This window comes from Aquarana catesbeiana, linkage group LG11 (genome assembly GCF_042186555.1).
Source record: "Aquarana catesbeiana isolate 2022-GZ linkage group LG11, ASM4218655v1, whole genome shotgun sequence".
Taxonomy (NCBI): Eukaryota; Metazoa; Chordata; class Amphibia; order Anura; family Ranidae; genus Aquarana; species Aquarana catesbeiana.
In genome coordinates, this window is record NC_133334.1 from 89,599,453 (window position 1) to 89,623,511 (window position 24,059).

General features: G+C 49.0%; 1 long non-coding RNA gene across 1 annotated transcript; it reads right to left on the reverse strand.

Annotated features, from left to right (window-relative positions):
* Window positions 1–660: 660 nt before the first annotated feature.
* On the reverse strand, window positions 661–7,424 carry LOC141112185 (uncharacterized). The gene is made up of 2 exons (XR_012236539.1): window positions 6,686–7,424; window positions 661–2,848 (listed from the first exon to the last, which is right to left on the reverse strand). It is a non-coding gene; the product is annotated as an uncharacterized lncRNA (long non-coding RNA).
* Window positions 7,425–24,059: the final 16,635 nt, after the last annotated feature.

Below are 24,059 nucleotides of genomic sequence, written 5' to 3' on the forward strand. Positions count from 1 at the left end.
CTGGCACTTCCTTGCTGCTGTGAGTGACACACTGTACTGCACCAGGCTGGCGGCCTCAAGTAAGTCTAACGATGTCTACCTAAGTACATTCAAGTTGTGCATCACACACAGCCACTGTCTGTGCCCCTCAAAAGCTGCCACTGTGCCCATCAAACGCAGCCACTGTGCCCATCAAACTCGTGTTATATTGTCCAAACGTTGTGTTAATGTTTAAACACTGATTTTGTTGGAAGTACCAATAAATATAGCCTTTTTGATCATTTGCATTTTTATTCTCATGCGTGATTTTGTAGACAGGGCCCCAGTGCACAGTATTGCCCGGGGGCCTATAATGCTCTTAAGATGGCCCTGTCTGGAAGTGGTTAAATACATCAAGGGGGTGAACAAGGTTTGGAAGGGCAGTTTTTTCAATATAAAACCAAAATCAAGAACATGGGACATGACCTCAAACTAACTGGAGGAAAGTTCAAAACTAATCTTAAAAACTATTATTTTACTGACAGGGTAGTTGATACTTGGAATAAACTACCAGCAGAGGTAGTGAGACAGACAACAGTAAATGGCTTCAAACATGCTTGAGACAAACCTAGATCTATACTTAGACAATAAGCTTAACAAAAAAAAAAAAAAAAAAAAAAAAGGAGGATGGGCTACTCGGTCTTTCTGTTTCAATCGTCTTTATTTGTTTTACAAAAAACAGTAATACAATTTTTTGTAAGCATTTTTACATTACTGAAGCTATCAAGAAGGGTAAAGGCCTGCCGTCACCTTTTTATGTACCTAGTAATGATCGGTGATGTTCACCTCCTTACCTTTCTTAACCCTTTCATGCCTAAGCCTATTTCTGATATTTGTTGCTTACAAGTTAAAATACGTATTTTTTGAAAATTACTTAGAACCCCTAAACATTTTATATATTTTTTTAGCATAGACCCTAGAACAGGGATATGCAATTAGCGGACCTCTAGCTATTGCAAAAACTACAAGTCCCATCATGCCTCTGGGTGTCATGCTTGTGGCTGTCAGAGTCTTGCTATGCCTCAAGTGACTTGTAGTTCTGCAACAGCTGGAGGTCCGCTAATTGCATATCCCTGCCCTGGAGAATAAAATAGCGATTGTTGCAATATTTTATGTCACACCGTATTTGCGCAGCGCTCTTTCAAACGTTGGGAAAAAAGACACTTTCATGAATTAAAAAAAAACTAAACAGTAAAGTTAGCCCAATTTTGTTGTATAATGTGAAAGATGATGTTATGCCGAGTAAATAGATACCTAACATGTCATGCTTTGAAATTGCACACATTCGTGGAATGGCGACAAACTACGGTACCTAAAAATCTCCATAGGCGGCGCTTTAATAAAAATTAACGGTTACCAGGTTAGAGTTAGAGGTCTAGTGCTATAATTATTGCTCTCACTCTAACAATCGTGGCGATACCTCACATGTGTGATTTAAACACTGTTTACATATGCAAGTGCGAATTACGTGTGCGTTTTCTTTGCTGCGCAAGCTCGCATGGACGGGGGCGCTTTAAAAAAAGAATTCTTATTTATTTTTCTTTTTTTACATTGTCACTTTAAAAAAAAAAAATGTCATCACTTTTATTGCTGTCACAAGGAATGTAAACATCCCTTGTGACAGTAATAGGTGGTGACAGGTACTCTTTATGGAGGGATCGGGGGTCTACAAGACCCCAAATCCCTCCTATGCACTTTAAAGTCCCAAAACGGCGATTGTGAATACTGTCTTTTTTTTCTTTTTAAACGGCACCATTGGCAGCCAAGTAAACGGGAAGTGACGTTGTGACGTTCCTTCCATGTTTACAGAAAGAAGACTGGAAGGAAGCCAGAAACGGCTTCCTTCCAGTCTTATAGGGCGTACACACGGTCGGACTTTGTTCGGACATTTCGACAACAAAATCCTAGGATTTTTTCCGACGGATGTTGGCTCAAACTTGTCTTGCATACACACGGTCACACAAAGTTGTCGGAAAATCTGATCGTTCTAAACGTGGTGACGTAAAACATGTACGTCGGGACTATAAACGGGGCAGTGGCCAATAGCTTTCATCTCTTTATTTATTCTGAGCATGCGTGGCACTTTGTCCGTCGGATTTGTGTACACACGATCGGAATTTCCGATAACGGATTTTGTTGTCGGAAAATTTTATCTCCTGCTCTCCAACGTTGTGTGTCGGAAAATCCGATGGAAAATGTCCGATGGAGCCCACACATGGTCGGAATTTCCGACAACACGCTCCGATCGGACATTTTCCATCGGAAAATCCGACCGTGTGTATGGGGCATTACTCTAGCCGGCGGAAGTGGCAGATCGTGGATCGGGTCTCCTGGTGGGACAGGAGGTCCGGGAAGAGCGGCGGAATGTCCCCTCTGTTTCCTTTGGGATAACAGCCGAGCAGCTTTTAGCCACATTAGTTGTTATCCCTGAAGAGCCGACCGCCCGCTCTAAAAAAATGGTGCAGGCATCATTCCCCCGGTATAACCCCTTAAAGCCGAGGCCGCATATGTGCGTACGGTTGGCGCTAAGCAGTTAGGGATCACCCTGCAAACTGACGCCCTCTTCCATCTACACCTGTACCCAACAACCTGCAATCTAGGATTCCCCATCATAAGGGGCACTCTGCAATATATGCACCCCACCACCATAATGATGGCCCTGTAATGTGACCCATCATTTCCCCATACCACACAGCTTACAATCTATGTACTTGTGTAAGATGTAGTAGATCTTTTGTTTTTAATATCAAATATCGCAAGTGTAATCCTGCCAACTAGCTTCAGAGGGGATGGTCTCATATGGCACATCAATCCCGCTTCTATGAGTGTCCTGGAAGAAATCCAAAAACATAAGATAACCAGTTAGTGCCACACCAATGTTTGTAGAGTCCAGAAAGAATTACAGCATTATAATGACACCCAGCATACAGGACAAGAGAAGTGGTACTGTGCGGTGTCCATACATACAGACAGAAAAAGAATGATGTGTGCTGATGAGGCGGCACTGATGGGCACTGCTAGGGCTGCACTGATAATTAGTGCCCCGATTATCTGTACAGGTCTCCCCTGCAAGGAGTTGCCTCTGATCCGCTCTCCTCTCCTCGCACTCTGTCATTGTGAGGCGAGGAGAGCCGATAAACTTCACTTCCGTATTTACATGTGATTGGATGCGATTAAAGAGCCACGTCATTGGCTCTTTACAGAGACCGGGTTGCACTGCGTCCTAGGGACATGGAGTGACCGCGATCGCTGCACTACACACACCCCCCCCCCCCCCCCCATCAATCCCAGGGTTTTCCTCCTCCATCTGGCACAACTTCCTCCTGGGACTTATAGTACCAACAAGTATCTCAGTTTAAATTCTCCAGATGGGGACTACATCCCCCACAAATCCCTGCAGTTCCCAGCAGCCCTTCGCAGCTCCCTGGGTGGGCTTTCTCTCCCCGGGATATTCTGCCACCAATCCTTGCCCTCCTGCTGTCTGAGTGGTAGGTGGGACCGCCACCCAGCAGCCGCAGGGTCCTCTTTCTCCTCTTCTCTAGCCCAGCAGCTCTGGCAGGGAGAAGTAGAGAGTGTGCAGGGTAAGCTGTGTGTGACGACCCATCATGCAGAGGGACAAAGCAGCACCACTGTCCAGGCTGCAGAGTCAGTAATGTATTCAAATAACAGTACAGGGATTTAACCTCTTCAAGACCAGGCCTTTTTCTGACACTTGTTGCTTACAAGTTAAAATCTGTATTTTTTGCTAGCAAATTACATACAATCCCCAAACATACATATATATATATATATATATATATATATATATATATATATATATATATATATATATATTTTGTTAGCAGAGACCCTAAAGAATAAAATGGTGGTCGCAATATGTCATTCATATATGTCACTCTATTTGCGCAACGGCCTTTCAAACACAATTTTTTGGGGAAAAATACACTTCAATAAATAATTAAAAAAAAAAAAAAAAAAAAAAAAACAGTAAAGTTAGCCCAATTTTTTTTTGTATAATGTGAAAGATGATGTTGCGCTGAGTAAATAGATAACATGTCAAACTTTGAAATTGCGCAAACACGTGGAATGGCGCCTAACTTTGGCACTTAAAAATCTCCATAGGCAACGCTTTAATAATAATTTTATGGTTCCCCGTTTAGAGTTCCAGAGGAGGTCTTGTGCTAGAATAATTGCTCCCGCTCTCACAATCATGGCGATACCTCACATGTGTGGTTTGAACACCGTTTACAACAAGTAAAAAAATTATACATTTTTTTTTTACCTGTTGCCGCCCTCCCACCGTCACATGACGTGATGGAATTTGATCGGTGAAATCTAAATGATGCCTGTAGCTGCCGTTTTCAGCCGGTGATTCCCTACACCATAAGAACGATCATAGCGGCTGTTCCACCATTTGATCGTTCTTATGAGAAGCGAGAGGGGACGTCCCCTCCCTCCGGTACTTCTACCGACTCACCACTACGATCGGTGAGTCGGGGACAGGATTCGCTGGCCCCAGATGTCGATCATAGAGAATTCCGGCAGACCAGATGGTCGGCGGAGTCTCTATGATCATCGGAGGCTGGGCGCGATATTATGATGTTACGCCCGGCCTCTGCATTAAAAAAAAAAAAAAACGGCGCCGCCTCGGCTGGGAAGCCGTGATTGGTTTATTTCTTTTATTTCAGACTTCCCAGCCTAGTGGTGAGATGTGGGGTCTTATTGACCTCATATCTCACTGTAAAGAGGACTGATCGTGCCATATTCCTATTACAAGGGATGTTTACATTCCCTGTAATAGGAATAAAAATGATCAAAAACATTTTTTTCCCAAAAAGTTGCAAACTAAAAAAAAGAAAGTAAAATTAACAATAAAAAAAAATAAAAAATTTTAAGGCGCCCCTGTCCCCGTGAGCTCGCACGCAGAAGCGAACGCATACGTAAGTCCCGCCCACATATGAAAATGGTGTTCAAACCACACATGTGAGGTATCGATGTGAACGTTGGAGCGAGAGCAATAATTTTGTCCCTAGACTTCCTCTGTAGCTCAAAACATGTAACCAGTAAAAAAATTTCAAGCATTGCCTATGGAGATTTTTAAGTACTGAACTTTGGTGCCATTCCACGAGTGTGTGCAATTTTGAAGCGTCACGTTAGGTATCTATTTACGCGGCATAACTTCATCTTTCACAATATGCAAAAACATTGGGCTAACTTTACTGTTTTTTTTTTTTTTTTTTTTTAAAGCACAAAACTGTTTTTTTTCCTAAAAGAAAAATCGTATTAGAAAAATTGCTGCGCAAATACCGTGCGAGATAAAAAGTTGCAACAACCGCCATTGTATTCTCTAGGATCTTTGCTAAAAAAAACATATATAATGTTTGGGGGTTCTGTGTAATTTTCTAGCAAAAAAAATGATGATTTTTACATGTAGGAGAGAAATGTCAGAATTGGCCTGGGTGGCAAGGGGTTAAATTGTCTTTTTGTTTATGGCGCAAAAAAAAAAAAAAAAGCCGCAGAGGTGATCAAATACCACCAAAAGAAATCTCTATTTGTGGGGAAAATGGACATAAATTGTATTTGGGTACAACGTCGCACGACTGCGCAATTGTTAGTAAAAGTATCGCAAAAAATGGCCTGGTCATGAAGGGGGGTAAATCTTCTGGGGCTGAAGAGGTTAATCTCGGTTTCATGTTCTGTTATATCACTGAGGATGATTTTTAATAACATTCTAGTAATGATAAGGTAGAGATCTACATGGATGGAAGAAGCTTTACTGTGGAGAAATACAGACAGTGCAGAGCATAGAATGAGTCTCTTATCACACAGAACAATCTAGTAGTGAGACCTCCATGTGTTATAGTGAGCCCTGAGGGGGGAGAGAGAGAGAAGGGGGGGAATGAGGAAGAGAGAGAGAGAAGGGGGGGAATGAGGAAGAGAGAGAGAGAGAAGGGGGGGAATGAGGAAGAGAGAGAGAGAGAAGGGGGGATGAGGAAGAGAGAGAGGGGGGGGAATGAGGAAGAGAGAGAGGGGGGGGGAATGAGGAAGAGAGAGAGAGGGGGGGAATGAGGAAGAGAGAGAGAGAAGGGGGGGAATGAGGAAGAGAGAGAGAGAGAAGGGGGGATGAGGAAGAGAGAGAGGGGGGATGAGGAAGAGAGAGAGAGAAGGGGGGATGAGGAAGAGAGAGAGGGGGGGGATGAGGAAGAGAGAGGGGGGGGGAATAAGGAAGAGAGAGAGAGGGAGGGGAATGAGGAAGAGAGAGAGAGAGGGGGGGATGAGGAAGAGAGAGAGAGGGGGGGGGATGAGGAAGAGAGAGAGAGGGGGGGGGGATGAGGAAGAGAGAGAGAGGGGGGGGGATGAGGAAGAGAGAGAGAGGGGGGGGGAATGAGAAAGAGAGAGGGGGGGGAATGAGGAAGAGAGAGGGGGGGAATGAGGAAGAGAGGAGGGAGGGGGGGGAATGAGGAAGAGAGGAGGGGGGGGATGAGGAAGAGAGAGGGGGGGGATGAGGAAGAGAGAGGGGGGAATGAGGAAGAGAGGGGGGGGAATGAGGAAGAGAGAGGGGGGGGAATGAGGAAGAGAGAGGGGGGGTGAGGAAGATGAGGGTTCTGTGTGAGGAGTAGAGATGGAAGGTCTGTGGTAAGTTGTCCCCGCTCCTCCCTCTACTTACAGACTGATAAACATGTTCTTCTTCCTCCTCCAGTCACCTGACAAGGGGATAGAATAAGTGAGAACGTGCACAGCCTTTCCTCACTGTACAGCGGCGCTCTCTATTGCCACCTGCAGGCTGGAGGGTGAAGAGCACCGAATCCTCTCCAGCAATCCGTCTTCTCCCGTCACAGGACATTATGACTGAACGAAGTCAGAGGCAGCGCGTGTCCCGTGCGGGGGGGTCACGGGGGGCGGACGGATAACGGTTATACCGGCACGAGAGGGCTGAGCGGCGCCATTTTCTTACGTGCGTTGGCAGCGACAGGACGTGTCTCCTAGCGGCTCTCGTCACAGAAGAAGAACAGCGCCCTACAGCGCATTTATCGGTGATTACACCCCAGCCTTTCCATCGGTGATATAGTAAGTGTCATTATCACCTTACAATGAGATCGGGTCCAGTGTCGGGATGTGTGGGGCAGGTCACGCCAGGGTAGGGGGGGAGGTAAAATCCGGATCCAATAACTGTCTGTCCCTCCACCCTGCGCCCCATAGAAGAGGAAGGTTTAGTTTGCGGGGAATGGGATGCAGATCTGGGGAAGGGATCCCGGTGGGGAGGGGCAGGATGGACAGAGTGAGCGGCGCGGTCCAATGAGGAGAGAGAGCCCAGAGGGGAGGAGACTTTGGGAACCAAAGAGAGAACTCAGGGGAGGGGCTCAGCATCGGATCAGCAGCACCTCTGACACATAGGCACCATGTGGGATTGTTTTTACTTCTGTCCCCGCCTTGTGTCAGTGACAAGAGGGACGCTGAAGCCTCTCCTACACTCCTATCTGCATAGCCCCGCCTCTCAGCATGAGCTCTGGCTGCCGATTGGTCTGCTGCTCTGTCACTCAGCTCTGCACCCGCCTTCTCTTCATTCTCCAAGCTGTGTGAGAAGTACAATGGTGTCCTTTTATGACACTGAGATGAGCGGCGATCCCGAGTGTCACCGCTGATCTCAGGTCATTAGCAGTGTATGTAACTTAGGAGAAACAAGGAAAGGGGCGCCTCTGTATCAATATAGTATTTCTTATAAAAACCAATATCCAGTGACATGGAAGACGGCACATCTGTGTTCATGTCTGTGGATGGGAAGAGAGGAGGGGGACTGCAGGTCTCAGCAAGTCCAGAACCGGCTGGTAGCACATGAAATGCGATGCGGATGGTGTGAGGTTTGGGGGGCACAGCGGTTTCTCCTGGTAAAAGTGACAGACGGAGCAGAGATGAGATGACTGCTCAGATCATGTGACCAGGTGTGGGTTCCGGGAGAAGGGGAAATGGGACGTCCAGTCCTGTCACAGGCTGTGCCACCATATGTGTTCAGTCCGTCTGCCATCCGAGGTGTAAAGATGACACGGCCGTAAGAGGGGAGCCACAACGAGGCTTGGCAAGCACAGCAAAGCATGGCGCGGGGCCGTGATGTCACAAATGTGCGACACGTTTCCCAGTATTCACACTATGGATGGAAAACATAGCAGCGCTCCTTTGTCAAGCATGATGCTGGAACCAGCGTGATTCCTGTGCGGGTTTCCACATCACACCTGCATAGACATCTGCGCACCACTGCGGGTGTCAATGTAAAGTTAATGACACCCCCAGATCATTTCACAGATCGCAGTGCCAACTATGTAATGGTGCAGGAATCGGATCGCATGAGTCTTCACACCGATGTGATCCCATTCCAGTGCAGACCAAATAAAGGGTCCTGTACCATTTTGGTGCAAATGCAATATGATTTCAATTTGCATCACACAAACATTGCATGTGATATGCACAGCAATGCGTCACATGCAATATCTGTGATTGCACAATTGTGATGCCAGCCTCTTTCTCTCTCTATCTATGTACAGTATCTCACAAAAGTAAGTACACCCCTCACATTATTGTAAATATTTTATTATATCTTTTCATGTGACAACACTGAAGAAATTACACTTTGCTATGATGTCAAATAGTGAGTGTACAGCTTGTATAACAGTGTAAATTTGCTGTCCCCTCAAAATAACTCAACACACAGCCAATGATGTTTTAACCGCTGGCAACAAAAGTGAGTACACCCCTAAGTGATAATGTCCAAATTGGGCCCAATTGGCCATTTTCCCTCCCCGGTGTCATGTGACTCCTTGGTGTTACAAGGTCTCAGGTGTGAATGGGGAGCAGGTGTGTTAAATTTGGTGTTATCGCTCTCACTCTTTCATACTGGTCACTGGAAGTTCAACATGGCACCTCATGGCAACAAACTTTCTGAGGATGTGAAAAAAAGGAATTGTTTCTCTACATAAAGATGGCCTAGGCTATAAGAAGATTGCCAAGACCCTTAAACTCAGCTGCAGCATGGTGGCCAAGACCATACAGCCAGGGCCGGTACAAGGAAGGGGCGGATGCCCTGGGCGGTACAATTTTCTGGAGGGGGGGGGGGGGGGGCGCAGGTGAAGTTCCGGCAGTGTGCTTCACAGTACACACTAGCCGGCGCCGCTAATCGTCTCTGTACCTTTTACTGTAATGTGCCGAGTGCGCTCCTGCACCCGGCACAAGCCTAGACAGATAGTCACCGCACACGCCCTTCCCTGTCAGCGCTTCACTGTCCCTATGAAGGTGCTGCTTCGTAGGCCCGTCCCGGCGGCGTGACGTCACTCACGGCCAGAGGCGAGATGGGAGGAGCGTAGAGAGCTGCTGCTGAAGCTGCGCGTGCAACCTAGAGGAGCCACCAAGGAGGAACCAACAAACTGTGTATATCACACAAAAATAAGAACTAAACACTGCTAATGATTGCCAAATGGCATGCCATTAACCCCCCCCCCCCATGCTGCATATTAGAGAAATTAAAAATAACATTGGTAATTAATGTCCCCTCAGCCTCCTCCCCTCCCCCAATCGGATCCAGACAGTTCATTAATGAATCTGCTGCAGATTCATAAATAAACTGCCTGGATCCGATTGGGGGAGGAAATGAGGCTGAGGGGAGGTTAATTACCAATGTTATTTTTAATTTCTGTAATTTGCAGCATGGGGGGGGGGGTTAATTAACTCTGACACTGGTGCCACTAATGCAGCACAAAGGGGTTAATTAAAGCGGAGTTCCACCCTAAAGTGGAACTTCCGCTCATCGGATTCCTCCCCCCCTCAATTGGCACCTTTCAGGGGGGAGGGGGGTGCAGATACCTGTATAATACCCGGTATCTGTACCCACTTCCGGGAATAGCTAGCCGCAGCTAGCTGCAACTGCCCTCCCCCCCATTGTGTTGTGAGAAACACACAGTTCCCACAACACAACGGGGACCAGTGTAGACGCGCAGCGTGACTCGCGCATGCGCAGTAGGGAACCGGGCAGTGAAGCCGCAACGCTTCACTTCCTGATTCCCTGATCGAGGATGGCGTTGGGGGCAGCCGAGAGACAAGCGATTGATCGGCTTCGGCTGCCGACATCGCTGGACCCTGGGACAGGTAAGTGTCCATTTATTAAAAGTCAGCAGCTGCAGTATTTGTAGCTGCTGGCTTTTGATATTTTTTGTTTAAGGTGGAGCTCCGCTTTAATTGCCGCTGGTCAGACACTGATGCATCAGTGGACCAGCAGTGGCAGTACATTAACCCCGCCCATGCTGCAAATTACAAATACCATTGGCATTTAACCACTTGAAAAGACAACCCGTCACAGTACATATACTGCTACGGGGTGGCAGCTACAGGCGTATGACGCTGCCAGTTTTAGGGTGTCGGGCGTATGCTCCCACCCGCCTACACCCCTGTGATTTGACACAGCAGGAGACTGTCAGCAGATCCCAACCAATGATTCATGGCTGGGACCTGCTGAACGTCTGTGACAAATCACAGCCCACAGCTCTGTGTTGATAATCAATACAGGGCACTTTACAGAGTAAAAAGCAGCATACACAGGAAACATAGTTAACATCCACTATAAGTTGCTGATCGCTGCCATTACTAGTATAAGAAAATGTATTTCCCTTTTTTTGTGAATATTTGGGCACTACCTTACGAAAAAATAATGCAAAGCTGAAAACTTAGTATGTTCACACGGGCTCTGACAGAAAAAACAGTTAGCAGGCCTTTCTACAAGCACATTTTCTGCATTATTATTCCAAAGCACTTTAAGTGCCTCTAAAAATACATATAGTTAAAATGTGTGTATTGCCTTAAAGAGGAGTTCCACCCAGGGGGTCCAGTAAAAAAAAAAAAAAAAAAATTAAAAGTCAGCAGCTACAAATACTGCAGCTGCTGACTTTTAATTGGACACTTACCTGTCCCTGGGTCCAGCGATGCAGGGGATTGAAGCCCCGCTCGTCTCCCCCTCCGTTCAGTGGCGCCAGCATTGCATCTGTGGGCGCCGGGCTGTGGCTTCACAGCCTGGCACCCACTGCGCATGCGCGAGCGGCGCTGCGCGCCGTGATTGGCCGCTCAGTCGCCTGGGACCTGTAATGGGTCCCAGATGATTGACAGGAGGGAGGGAGCAGAGCGGAGCCCTTCCTGTGCTGAGGGGGAAGTGATGTCACCAGCCCAGGCACTGGAAGGGGCAGACTACGAGGGACCCCCTAGCAACAGGCATTTAGAGGTAAGTTAAAAAAAAAAAAATATCCAAATTTTTTTTGTTTTTTTTTTTTTTTAGGATTTTTCATGTATTTTTGTTTTTTTGGGTGGAACCCCACTTTAAGCATTTTCTTGTTTTGAAATAACACTGCCCTTTTTTTACACCCAGGGGGCGCAGTTTGCCATCTTCACCCTGGACACCGTATGACCATGTCCCGGCACTGCATACAGCGGTTTAACAGGACAGGTTTCAATCAGAGCTGGCCTCGCTATGGTCGACCAAAGAAGTTGAGTGCACGTGCTCAGTGTCATATCCAGAGGTTGTCTTTGGGAAATAGACGTATGAGTGCTGCCAGCATTTCTGCAGAGGTTGAAGGGGTAGGGGTCAGCCTGTCAGTGCTCAGCCCCAGACCATACGCCGCACACTGCATCAAATTGGTCTGCATGGCTGTCATCCCAGAAGGAAGCCTCTTCTAAAGATGATGCACAAGAAAGCCTGCAAACAGTTTACTGAAGGCAAGTAGACTAAGGACATGGATTACTGGAACCATGTCCTGTGGTCTGATGAGACCAAGTTAAACTTATTTGGTTCAGATGGTGTCAAGCGTGTGTGTCGGCAACCAGGTGAGGAGTACAAAGACAAGTGTGTCTTGCCTACAGTCAATTATGGTGGCGGGAGTGTCATAGTCTGGGGCTTCGTGAGTGCTTCTGGCACTGGGGAGCTACAGTTCATTGAGACAACCATGAATGCCAACATGTACTGTGACATGATCCCCTCCTTTCAGAGACTGGGCCGCAGGGCAGTATTCCAACATGATAACAACCCCAAACACTCCTCCAACACGAACACTGTCTTGCTAAAGAAGCTGAGGGTAAAGGTCATTGACTGGCCAAGCATGTCTCCAGACCTAAACCCTATTGAGCATCTTTGGGGTATCCTCAAAGGGAAGGTGGAGGAGCGCAAGGTCTCTAACATCCACCAGCTCCGTGATGTAGTCATGGAGGAGTGGAAGAGGACTCCAGTGGCAACCTGTGAAGCTCTGGTGAACTTCATGCCCAAGAGGGTTAAGGCAGTGCTGGAAAATAATGGAAAATAATTGACACTTTGGGCCAAATTTGGACATTTTCACTTAGGGGTGTGCTCACTTTTGTTTTCAGCGGTTTAGACATTAATGGCTGTGTATTGAGGTATTTTGAGGGGACAGCAAATTTACACTGTTATACAAGCTGTACACTCACTACTTTACATTGTAGCAAATTGTCATTTCTTCAGTGTTCTCACATGAAAAGATATGATAAAATATTTACAAAAATGTGAGCTATGGGGGGGGGGGGGGGGGGTGTTTGACATAACATATATATTTATTGTAAATAACTGTTAACGGTTCTTTATATATACATATTTATAAATATATATGTATATATATTATTCTACCTGCATTTAAATGCTATTATTAATATCATTTTTATATAATTTTTAATTAGGTAAAATTTTGTAAACCCTGAAATATGATTGTACCCATGGCATGTTCTATTACAGTTATACGGGTGTTTATCAATTATGAAATATATTTTATTTTAATTTATTAATAAATATTTATACTTGTATACTTTATTAAAATTATTTTTTAATGATTATAAATGTATTTTGCATTTATATGAATGGTGTATAGCTGCATTACATATGTGGATTACATTCATTTACTATACACCATTCACATTTAAATAGGGACATATATGATCTTTAAATATTGATAAAAACAATGTTTTTTTTATAATTAGGTTAATGTATATTGTGTAGGGAAATTTAACATTATTATTTTATTAATATGTTGGGGAATAATGTGTGCTGATTCGTGTTGAACTTTTTGTATTTTACACTTCCTCATACTGTAATCCCGCTACATCACGCGAGATTACAGTGAGAGGAGCCGTTCTCAGGAGTTCCCGGCGTTTGTAGATCACTTCTCAACTCAACATGAGAAGCGATCTACAGACCTTCATAAACAGGCACTCAGAGGAGAGCGATCTCCTCTGAGAATACCTGAGAACTGAATAGCGCTATTTTACCGCAGTTTCATAAAAGGACACCAATGTGCAGCTTGGAGAATGAAATGTGTGCTGGAGCAAGAGTGGGAGGAGTCAGAGCCCCCTCTTGTCACAGTTGTACAAAATGTACACAGAACCCGGATTACCATCAATAGGGAATATGTGCAGGAGAGAGAGAGTACAGCAATGTAACATGTGTGTGCAGGAGAGAGTGAGTACAGCAATGTAACATGTGTGTGCAGGAGAGAGTACAGCAATGTAACATGTGTGTGCAGGAGAGAGTACAGCAATGTAACATGTGTGTGCAGGAGAGAGTACAGCAATGTAACATATGTGTGCAGGAGAGAGTACAGCAATGTAACATGTGTGTGCAGGAGAGAGTACAGCAATGTAACATGTGTGTGCAGGAGAGAGTACAGCAATGTAACATGTGTGTGCAGGAGAGAGTACAGCAATGTAACATGTGTGTGCAGGAGAGAGTACAGCAATGTAACATGTGTGTGCAGGAGAGAGTACAGCAATGTAACATGTGTGTGCAGGAGAGAGTACAGCAATGTAACATGTGTGTGCAGGAGAGAGTACAGCAATGTAACGTGTGTGTGCAGGAGAGAGTACAGCAATGTAACATATGTGTGCAGGAAAGAGTACAGCAATGTAACATGTGTGTGCAGGAGAGAGTACAGCAATGTAACATGTGTGTGCAGGAGAGAGTACAGCAATGTAACATGTGTGTGCAGGAGAGAGTACAGCAATGTAACATGTGTGTGCAGGAGAGAGTACAGCAATGTAACATGTGTGTGCAGGAGAGAGTACAGCAATGTAACATGTGTGTGCAGGAGAGAGTACAGCAATGTAACATGTGTGTGCAGGAGAGAGTACAGCAATGTAACATGTGTGTGCAGGAGAGAGTACAGCAATGTAACATGTGTGTGCAGGAGAGAGTACAGCAATGTAACATGTGTGTGCAGGAGAGAGTACAGCAATGTAACATATGTGTGCAGGAGAGAGTACAGCAATGTAACATATGTGTGCAGGAGAGAGTACAGCAATGTAACGTGTGTGCAGTAGAGAGAGTACAGCAATGTAACGTGTGTAGTAGGGAGAGTACAGCAATGTAACACATGTGTAGTAGAGAGTACAGCAATGTAACATGTGTGTAGTAGAGAGTACAGCAATGTAATGTGTGTGTAGTAGAGAGTACAGCAATGTAAAACGTGTGTAGTAGAGAGTACAGCAATGTAACGTGTGTGCAGTAGAGGGTACAGAAATGTAATGTGTGTAGTAGAGAGTACAGCAATGTAACACGTGTGTAGTAGAGAGTACAGCAATGTAACATGTGTGTAGTAGAGAGTACAGCAATGTAACGTGTGTGTAGTAGAGAGTACAGCAATGTAACACGTGTGTAGTAGAGAGTACAGCAATGTAACATGTGTGTAGTAGAGAGTACAGCAATGTAACACGTGTGTAGTAGAGAGTACAGCAATGTAACGTGTGTGTAGTAGAGAGTACAGCAATGTAACGTGTGTGTAGTAGAGAGTACAGCAATGTAACATGTGTGTAGTAGAGAGTACAGGAATGTAACGTGTGTGCAGTGATGGATTATGTGTACAGGAAAGTACAGTGATGGAACATGGGGGGTAGAGGTGGGGGGGCACTGTACTTCATATAATGGGGGGCCTCTGTGTGTCCTGAGCAGAGACAGTGTACTCATAATGGGGGCCCCCTGTCATGTGGATTAGGGGGGCTGCGCTCATATTGAGAAACCCCTGTGTATCCTAAAGGATGGGGGGCACTGTACTTATAATGGGGACCTCAGTACATCTTCTAACCATCCCCAGGTCCTATATGTCCTGGGGGTGGAGGTTTTATACACCTTGTAATGAGGGGCACACTTTAGGACTTATTGTGCTTTATAATTGGGAATCCCCTCTGTGATCTGAGGATGAACATATACACTGCCACTGTATACATGGGCAGGGCAAAGGGGGGGGGGGGGGGCAAAATTAGGTTTTGCCTAGGGTGTCAAAAATCCTTGCTCCAGCCCTGGTGTGGGGGGTTAATAGAGAGCTGGACCCGGCTTGTGCTGTAATGATCTGTCAGTGTTTTCTCTCGGGGTTGTCACCTTTTCTTCAAGCCAAACCTGAACACTAAAGCCCCTATTACAGGTGGACCTGATCGCAGCCTCCATTCACCTCTATGGAGCGGTGGATGTGAGCGGTGACATGTCCGCTGCGATCCGATCCGTGAAATCCAGACGGATGGTGACCCTATTTTCCATCTGTCTGGCGGATCGGATGAGAATGGAGAACGGCGCTCTGACAGGTCCGTCTCTGCACAGTGAGTGGAGACAGACCTGTCATCCGCCTGCTCAGCGGGTATCAGCAGATCGATCGCCCGCTGAGCAAAGTGGAGTCCGCCAGCAGGATCGCCCATGTGAAAGAGCCCACTAGCCTATGGCACTGCGCTTGTTTAACTCCACCCATTCCATAGTTGCCAACATTGTAAAAAAAAAATGTGGGACACTTTTGTGGCTGTAGGCGGAGCTGTCCAATAATTAGGGGGCGGGGCATTCGTCAGCAGGCGTGGCCTAGCAAAAATAGACAAGTGTGGCGCGGCGAACAATGGGCGTGGTTTACGTGAAATTGTGGGTGTGGCTTAAATGGGCGTGGCTCTAGAGGGTGTGGTTAGAGTCTGAAATGAATGAGGGATGGAGAGGGGGAGAGAGGGGGAGAGAGAGGGAAATGACGGGACAGCAGCCCCAGATCCTACACAATAGAAATATGTGTATTCTAGAAAGTTTAACAATCAGCAGATAAAGATACTCCAAACACCTGGTGTTAGCACTTCAATCAATCCGGCACCATGGTTGTTATGGTGTCAGGATGATTGAAGCGCATTATTTCTATTATTATATTGTAATATAAAATGAAATCATTCAACTCACCATAATGCAGAATCAGTGGGATCCCTGAGCGTGTCACCAGCCACGTCGCCTGCCACCAGCCGTCCGTCCTTGCTTCAGATGTCCGAGCAGAGTCCGTCCTTGCATCAGATGTCCCCAGCGGAGCCCCCCCTCACATCAGGAGTCCCCGGCGGAGCCCCCCCTCACACCAGGAGTCCCCGGCGGAGCCCCCCCTCACACCAGGAGTCCCCGGCGGAGCTCCCCCTCACACCAGGAGTCCCCGGCGGAGCCCCCCCTCACATCAGGAGTCCCCGGCGGAGCCCCCCCTCACACCAGGAGTCCCCGGCGGAGCCCCCCCTCACACCAGGAGTCCCCGGCGGAGCCCCCCCTCACACCAGGAGTCCCCGGCGGAGCTCCCCCTCATACCAGGAGTCCCCGGCGGAGCCCCCCCTCATACCAGGAGTCCCCGGCGGAGCCCCCCTCACATCAGGAGTCCCCGGCGGAGCCCCCCCTCACATCAGGAGTCCCTGGCGGAGCCCCCCCTCACATTAGATGTCCCCAGCGGAGCCCCCCCTCACACCAGGAGTCCACGGCGGAGCCCCCCCTCACACCAGGAGTCCCCGGCGGAGCTCCCCCTCATACCAGGAGTCCCCGGCGGAGCCCCCCCTCATACCAGGAGTTCCCGGCGGAGCCCCCCCTCACATCAGGAGTCCCCGGCGGAGCCCCCCTCACATCAGGAGTCCCCGGCGGAGCCCCCCTCACATCAGGAGTCCCCGGCGGAGCCCCCCTCACATCAGGAGTCCCCGGCGGAGCCCCCCCTCACATCAGGTGTCCCCGGCGGAGCTCCCCCTCACATTAGGAGTCCCCAGTGCCCCCCCTCACATCAGGTGTCCCCAGTGCCCCCCCCTCACATCAGGTGTCCCCAGTGCCCCCCCTCACATCAGGTGTCCCCAGTGCCCCCCCCACTCACATCAGGAGTCCCCAGTGCCCCCCCACTCACATCAGGTGTCCCCTGTGCCCCCCCCACTCACATCAGGTGTCCCCAGTGCCCCCCCCCTCACATCAGGTGTCCCCAGTGCCCCCCCCCACTCACATCAGGAGCGGGGCGGGCCGAGGCGGAGCGGGGCAGGGGGTGGGCGGCGACGCAGAAGCTTCGTCTAGCCCCCCCCAGCCGTCTTCCTGAACTTCAACAAAATGGCGGCCGGCGGAGACAATGTCTCCGCCGGCCGCCAACCTCTAGCGGCGGCGGCGGCGGATTCAAAACGGGAACCGGATTTTTCGGGACATTTCCCGGGACACCACAAATCCGGGAACGAAGTCCAAGTCCCGAGAATGTCCCGGGAAATCCGGGACAGTTGGCAGCTATGCCATTCAACTGAATGGGTCAATGGGCAGTAACTGTGTGCAATGCACATGGCTAGAGCACAGTGACATGAGATTTTAGGGGCTAAAAACAGGTGGTGAGGAGAAAACATAACGCTTCTTCACCACCTGTCAAATACTTAAAAAAAAATCATCCACTGTGGATTACTCTTCAGAGTGCTCTGCAACTTCGTTTACACTTGTGGTTGGGGGACAGTAAAAAAAATAGAGGTTGAGCTGTGTTTTTACTGCTACCCAACTGTTCCTCTTAAGCTGCAAAGGCAGCAGAGGGGGGATCTGCACACACAATAGCCAAAATGCTTTGCATCACAGTGTGGCAAAAATTATCTGTACTTTTGGGTTCAGCGAACAGTAATGCCTGCTGAATGTGGCCCATCCATGTGAATGGGGGTTTCCTGCATCCGTGTGCAATGCATTCAGTTGCGGGGTGCTGCTGTGGGGTTTAAACAGGTGGTGAGGAGGTGATATAACACCTCCTCACTGCCTGTCAAAGTCCCTCTGAAGAGCAATCCAAACATGGATTGCTCTTCAGAGGGCACCACATGTGTAAACGACCCCCTGAGCCTAGGTTTACACATATGCGATGTGGGAACCAGTGCAATTCCAGCGCCGGTTCCTGCATCACATCTCTCCCGCAGGCAGTTCACACTGCCCTCTGCGAACCGCTGCGGGTGTCATTACAATGTTAATGACACCCCCAGATTGGTTTACAGATCGCAGTGCGAACTGTGAACTCGCACAGGAATCAGAATGCATAGGTGAGAACACCCATCCGATCCGATTCCAGTGTGGGGGGAAAAAAGTCCCTGCACTATTTTCCTGCAAATCTAATGCAAGTTCAGTCATACAACTGTATACAACTGTATGGCTGAACTTGCACTGCACAGACATCGCATGCGATCGGCACAGCAATACGATTGCGAATCACATGCGATGTCTGTGTTCGCACAAGTGTGATCCCAGGCTGAGGCTGTTCAGCCATGCCAGTATATTCTGTGGAGTAACCTTTTGTCTGCAACAATTCCAAAAACTTCTGCTCAGCTGGGGGCCAGGAGAAGGAACACTATTTAACCCCCCGGGCTCAAGTGCTTACCTCCTGTGGTGATCCAGACTGTGGCTCTGCCCAGTGGGGGCACTGAGATCCCCACCAGGGGGCACACACTATCCAGTGGGGACTGAGAGATCCCTGACGGGGGCACACACTACCCAATGGGGGCAAAGAGATCCCAGCCAGGGGGCACACACCACCCAGTAGGGGCACAGAGATCCCAGCCAGGGGGCAAACACCACTCAGTGGGGGCACAGAGATCCCCACCAGGGGGCGCATACTACCCAATGAGGGCACAGGTATCCCCGCCAGGGGGAGCACACTACCCAGTGGGGGCGCAGAGATCCCCCCCCCCGCCAGGGGGCGCACACTACCCAATGGGGGCACAGAGATCCCCGCCAGGGGGGCACAGTCATGCACACTACCCAGTGAGGGCACAGAGATCTCCGCCAGTGGACTCACACTACCCGGTGGGGGCATCGAAATCTCTGCCTGGGGGCACACACTACCAAGTGGGGGCACTGAGATCCCCACCTGGGGGCACACACTTCCAAGTGGGGGCAGAGAGATCACTGACAGGGGCACACACTACCCAGTGGGGGCAGAGAGATCCCCACCAGGGGGCACACACTACCCAGTGGGGGCAGAGAGATCCCTGACGGGGGGAAAAACTACCCAGTGGGGGCAAAGAGATCCCCGCCTGGGCGCACACACTACCTAGTGGGGACACAGAGATCCCAGCCAGGAGGCACACACTACCCAGCGGGGGCACAGAGATCCCAGCCAGGGGGGCACACACTACCCAGTGGGGGCACAGCGATCCCTGCCAGGGGGGCACAGAGATGTGTGCCAGGGGGCGCACACAACCCAGTGGGGCACAAAGATATCCCTGCTGGGGGACGCACACTACCCAGTGGGGGCACAGAGATCCCTGCCGGGGGGCACACACACTACCCATTGGGGGCACAGATCCCTGCCAGGGGGCACAAACTACCAAGTGGGGGCTCAGAGATCCCTGCCAGGGGGGCATACATTGCCCATAGTTGGTAGTATAGTATGTGTGTGTGTAGGGGGAGGGGTATAGTGGTTCTGGTGTTTTCCAAGAGTGGGGGGTATAGGGGGGTATGTTATTCAATTGTGGGAGGTATAATCGTTCTGTTGTTATCTAGGAGTAGAGGTTATAGTGGTTATGGTGTTATCTAGGAGTAGGGGGTATAGAGGGGTCTGGTGTTACCTAAGAGTGGGGGGCATAGAAATCACGGGGCCTACCTGACAGGGCCCCCCTCCTCCCAGCTTAAATCTTTGCTCCCCAGTACCGCCTCCAAACTCACATCCCACCACAATTCCCCCTCCTAACAAAAATCTACTCCCCCAAATTCCCCATCTCAGCACAAATCCCTCCTAATACAGCCCCCCCCAATCCCTCCTCCTAGCACAAATCCTCTCAATCACTTCTAGCACAGATCCCCCTCCTCAATCCCCCTCCCAGCACAAATGCCACCCAATTACTCCCACCTCAAGCCCCCCCCCCATCAGAAATTTGCACCCCCCCCTCCTAGTACATACATTCACCCAATGCCTCCTCCTGACTCAAATTCCCCCCCCCCCAACTCTTCTCCTAGCACATATCCTTCCCCAGTCCTCCTTCTTGCAAACCCCCCCCCCCAATCCTGATTACACTTCTCAGCACAGATAGCTGCCCATCCCCCCTTCTCCACAAACATCCAAAGCTCATACAATTACCCCCCCCCCACACCTCATTGTATACAATTTCCCTGTAGCCTTCCCTCCTTCATCCTCTCCTGTCACTACAGCGCTCCTCCAGGACATGAGACAGGATCGCTCTTAGATGGCATCCGACTGTACACAATTACAGTGTGATTACCGCCCCCTATCCACACTTCCTGCTGCTGGGAGATGAGCAGCCCTTGGAGGAGATAGGGGGCGGTAATCAAACTGTGTGTGTGTGTAGTCAGTCCGATGCCATCTCTCCACTCTGCCACTTCTCCTCTCACTGCTCCAGGATCCCTTTTCCCGGCTCTGGGCGTGGGCAATGGTGGGGGGGAGATCAGCGGCCACTCAGACATCACATCAAAGGGAAGGCTGGCCTGGAGAGGGGGGAACAACTAAAATCTGTCTGGAAATCAGCACCCCCCTGGATGCGGCCATGTCTATGTCTCTCCCTCCAGCAGCTGAAAGCTGGTGGGTAGGAGAGGGGAGAAATCGGCTTTAAAGGAGAAGTACAGCCAAAGCTCGTTTTGCACTCTTGTGACACGTTTTCAGTGGAGAGCGGACTGAAGTCCGCTCTCTGACGTCACAGAAGTCAGTTCAGGGTCCATGTCATCACAATGGAAGTCGGGATCTGCCAGATCCCTGGACCAACACCCGGATCAGCCTTTCAGTGAGCCGCTGAGAGCCTGAGCTGGCCACCCCCTCCACAGCCCAGCACTCCAGTGAGTGAGGAGGGGGCAGAACAGAGAGCTGTGACTGACAGTCGGCAGCTCTCTGCTCACGAAGCTGTCAGAACCGAGGCATCAACAGTTTTCGATCGATTGGTTCTCCATGTAGAGGGGCCGGGGGACGGATGCAGAATCCACCTAGGTAAGTATGATACTGGAAAAAACACCTAGCATACGGGACAAGAGAAGTAATACTGTGGAGAGTCCATCCATAAAGAATGAGAACAGATACTGAGAATGACACCCAGCATAGGGGACAAGAGAAGTGGTACTGTGGAGAGTCCATCCATAAAGAATGAGAACAGATACTGAGAATGACACCCAGCATAGGGGACAAGAGAAGTGGTACTGTGGAGAGTCCATCCATAAAGAATGAGAACAGATACTTAGAATGACACCCAGCATAAGGGACAAGAGAAGTGGTACTGTGGAGAGTCCATACATACAGAATAAGAAGAGATATTGAGAATTATACACAGCATAGGGGAAAATAGAAGTGGTACTGTGCAGGGTTCACACATACAAAATAAGAACAGATAATGAGAATTATGCCCAGCATACCCAGCCATTAAAATGACCATAGTACAGTTTAATTATATGTAAAATCTATGAAATGATATAAAATGTATTTGGCTACAGTGTTACATGGCCGAGGTATTTCCGGTCAAAGTTTCCAGGCCTGAAAAGTGGCAGCTGGTATGAGGTGTGTGATGTCACAGTGGGCTGCAAACTGGTTCAAACCGGACTAATGTTGTTTCAAAACATTGCTGCACTGGAAGCTGACCGAGTCACATTGTCAGATTGTGTCTCCTGGGATTATTAGCGTTTTTCATTCAAATATATTGCTATTGTACTATTATTGTATATATTAGTAATATTAAACCTTTTTAGGTTTTTTTTCAGGTATACCGGCATCAGTCACCACCACCATGCCACGAGCTTCACGACGTCGGTCCTGTGGAAGGCGATCCTGTCAGGAGGGCGGACAGGATCCAGTTGCTCGCAGGAGGACAAGAAGACAGCGTCGGAGGAGACGGGAGGAGGCAGCAACCAGGAGCCGTTCTCCCGGAGACAGGGATGCTGAGCAACACCCAGCGCCACAGAGACCACCGGCAATGGAGCAGCCTACCTGCTCTATCTGCCTTGGTGAGTATAATGCAGAGGACACCCGATTATTATCATGTTCTCATACATTTCATTCTGAATGTATCAACAGATGGCTTCGGCAGAGCCCTACTTGCCCATTGTGTCGGGCATTTGCTTCACCATCCGAAGACCTTGTCTTGAATATTCATGCTTTCCTGAGGTTTCATCGAAATGGAGGAATCTGAATGTCCAGTAATGTATCACCTTTCTTCTTTTACATGCCTCAAGAACATCGTGGGGCAATGTACAGTATACCGATATGTATGTTTTTTTTATATATCCTGCTTATAGTATATAATGCCAGGAAAAAAAATATACTTCAGACAATTACCACCGAAAAGGAGTCCCTTCACCCTGACGTAGCCTCGAGCTCGTGGGTGGAGGCTCCTAGACCATTACAACCGAAAAGGAGTCCCTTCACCCTGACGCAGCCTCGAGCTCGTGGGTGGAGGCTCCTAGACCATTAACACCGAAAAGGAGTCCCTTCACCCTGACGTAGCCTTGAGCTCGCGGGTGGAGGCTCCTAGACCATTAACACCGAAAAGGAGTCCCTTCACCCTGACCTAGCCTCGAGCTCGCGGGTGGAGGCTCCTAGACCATTACAACCGAAAAGGAGTCCCTTCGCCCTGACGCAGCCTCGAGCTCGTGGGTGGAGGCTCCTAGACCATTACCACCAAAAAGGAGTCCCTTCATTCTGACCCAGTGTCACGTACCTGGTAGGTTTTGAGCCTGAAGTGCAGAGAAAGACCTCCCTTACAGCTCCCACTCCCGTTCCTCTGGAATGGAGACAGAGGGCCCAGGAGTAAGGAGTGGTATGGGTGCCTGGCAGGATCAACAATCATCAGCAGTTCAGGAGTGGTGGCACCCTCTGGAACCTGAAGCTGAAGAGGAGACTGGAATGCAGAGTGGACCAGGAACCACAGCAGGTAAGTAGGCAGGAACTGCAGAGCTGGACTGGAACCAGGAACAAGCAGTAGGTAGTAGACTGGAACGCTGGGCTGGAACCAGGAACAAGCAGCAGGTAGTAGTCTGGAACGCTGGCTGGAACCAGGAACAAGCAGCAGGTAGTAGTCTGGAACGCTGGCTGGAACCAGGAACAAGCAGCAGGTAGTAGTCTGGAACGCTGGCTGGAACCAGGAACAAAGCAGCAGGTAGTAGCCTGGAACGCTGGGCTGGAACCAGGAACAAGCAGCAGGTAAACAGACTGGATACTGGTATCAGGCAGAGGGATGGTCAAACAAGCCGGTGGTCAGTATCGGTCGAGCAGCAGAGGTACCAGGGAATACACAGAAGGATGGTCAGGCAAGCCAAGAGGGTCTGGTGCAGGCGGATAGCAGGATGGTCTAACAGGAAGCCGGGTCAGATAACAGAGTACACAGGTCAGATCAGGTTTTGGCACACGGAACGCTGTAGAGCAGACAGCGGGGATTGAATGTGACAGGCCGGTTTAAATAGCCCGCCTGACACCAGCGGGAGTGCGAGCGCGCGTGCCCGTGTGTGACAGCACCCGTGAATGTGCGCGCATGCGCGGTAGAACCCGTGGCCGTGTTCCCGTGCGTCTGGATCGCCGAATACTGGCAGGATCTTCATGACATTGCCCCGCCCCCAAGGGGCAGCCTCCGGATGCCCCTTTGGAGAAATTTCTCTGGATGGGACCTTTTAACCACTTAAGGACCAGCCTCGATTTGGATTTTAGGTGTTTACATGTTTAAAACAGGTTTTTCTGCTAGAAAATTACTTAGAACCCCCAAACATTATATATGGTTTTTCTTCTAACACCCTATAGAATAAAATGGCGGTCATTGCAATACTTTTTTTTGCACCG